The sequence below is a fragment of the Protopterus annectens genome, chromosome 7.part0, assembly GCF_019279795.1.
Source record: "Protopterus annectens isolate FY-2018-M chromosome 7.part0, PAN1.0, whole genome shotgun sequence".
NCBI lineage: Eukaryota > Metazoa > Chordata > Ceratodontiformes > Protopteridae > Protopterus > Protopterus annectens.
Genome location: NC_056739.1, coordinates 575,408,225 through 575,410,306, shown reverse-complemented (window position 1 = coordinate 575,410,306; position 2,082 = coordinate 575,408,225). Strand labels below are relative to the sequence as shown.

Genomic DNA, 2,082 nt, shown 5'->3' with positions numbered 1-2,082 from the left:
TCTACTGATGTACTATGTTCTTCGTCTGTAAATATGTTGTAAGTAATTGCTATGTAAATTGTTAATCGCTATGTAATGCAATGTAACTGCTGTCTGTTTATTTTAACTGTGGAGCTTTTCTCCCCGGGCCTCCGCTGAAAATGGACTTACGTCCAGTCGGACACTCCCGGTCAACAAATATAAATAAATAAATAAATTATATATGTATTCATTGCCTTCACTTTTTAGAGGAATGGTCAGGGAAGGTGGTATCCATCCTATTTTGTAGTTCTAGCAGGTGGTAGAGACTGTGCAGACAGGAGGTTAATCCAATAGCGGGATGCATGGTGTGAGGTGATAGTAGTAGAAATCAGGCATTCATTATTCCCTCAATGCAATTACCAGAATATTGTCTACGGTGTTCTATGTAGTTCTGCTGACTCCATATCTTGCAAAAACACAGACAGAATGAAGTCTAGTGGAAATCAAAAAATAAAACAGGGCATGCAGGCAATGCAAAGGCTCTTACCATGTACATTCTAAATAAGTGGAGTGTGAGTGAAAAAAAAAAAAAAAGCTATCAGATGTCTCAAAAGAATAAGACAAATCCAAAACTGGTAGAGTTTTCAGAATAAGATGAACAAGGAGACACATTTAAAGGTAGAAGAAGCATGGCTCAGAAGTAATGAGAAAGCATTTTTTCACAGAGTTGTGAATAACAGTAGCATCCTTCTATATTAAATTTTAGGTTCAAGACAATGAGGAATGCAATAAGCAGGCACACAAAATTAATTCTAGTACTAAATGAGAAAATATAGGCTTTTTATTAATTAGATTTGACAAATTATCCAGTAGAACAGAAAAACTGTCAGATTAGACTGGGCAAATGTTGTTTACTTCCAATACAGTTTGTGTTTACCTAGTTAGATATTTAAGGAATCCCATGACCTGAAATACACACTAACAAGGAATATAGCATGAGACATCATAGCTAGCAAATCTAGAAAAAAGTGAAAGTAGGTGACATGAACTGCAGTATTTAAATAATGCCATACCAGTCACTGTTACACCAAACCTGAGTTGTTATGGCAACTTCCCTTCATCTAATCTTTCTATTTGGTTATATTGTTAAAAAGTTATGCACAGGCTGTTATGAATTACCTTTCTAAAAGCACAGCCAGTGAGGAAATAACACTGACATTTGAAGTGGAAGGGGGACTTATGCTCATTTTTTGAAGGCTGTATGAAGATTAATTTTAATAGAACCTTATGAATTTCCACTTTAAAGTCTGAATTTATGCCACCATTTGCATTTATGCAGTGCATTACCTTTCAGATAGTGATGAAGGATGACTAAGGAGCTGTGTCATTTTAAGGGTTAGAGCCATGCATAACCCTTCAAATACTTAGGAGGTGTAGGAATACTTTTCTTTCATACATGAAAATAATTACTGCCCTGTCAGCATCAAGACGCTATGACGATGACAAGTCAATTATCTATGCTTGCTGAAAAGTAGAAAAAAATTGCCTCAAGCAGCATCTGTTTACTGGAAAATAAGCAGATGGCAGATGTACTACTGTACATAAAGATCCAGTTCTAGTTTAAGTGTTATTCTATCCGAGGTCATATAGGCAGGACAATGTCTATTGACACCAAGATGTCTTGGTAACAATGACACAGACCTACTCTCCGCTCCATGTGCACAGCTACAGTTTCACATTAAGACAACTGTATCCAGTAATAAGCAAAAGGAAGTGAAGGAGGCGTTCCAGTGCCTACACCCCCCCCACACACACACATACACACACATGCACACACTTAAACTTCCCTCCCCAATCAAAACTTGTTTCCTTACATTGTTTTAAAGAGAAGTTTCCACCCTGAAACATGATACTAAGGATGAAAGTCTCTCACTCTGCAACAGCTTATGTGTTGTATATCTCTCTCTGTTGAGTATTTTTACTAGGGGACGAGACATGATGCCTGGAAAACTTTGACCTTTCCCTTGCAAGATTCCAGCCTGGCCTGGGACAGTGGAGGTAAGTTTCAGTTTTTCCATTTGTATAATCTCTCATTGGCAACAGGGCCATCAAAACCTACAC

General features: G+C 37.5%; 1 protein-coding gene across 1 annotated transcript in view; it reads left to right on the top strand.

Moving 5' to 3' along the window:
- Positions 1 to 1,784: 1,784 nt before the first annotated feature.
- LOC122806600 (schwannomin-interacting protein 1-like) overlaps positions 1,785 to 2,082 on the top strand; it is a 436,192-nt gene continuing 435,894 nt past the window's right edge. Inside the window, exon 1 of the mRNA XM_044077158.1 lies at positions 1,785 to 2,019. The gene's annotated coding sequence lies outside the window, so the exon portion shown is untranslated. The remainder of the gene's footprint in view (positions 2,020 to 2,082) is intronic.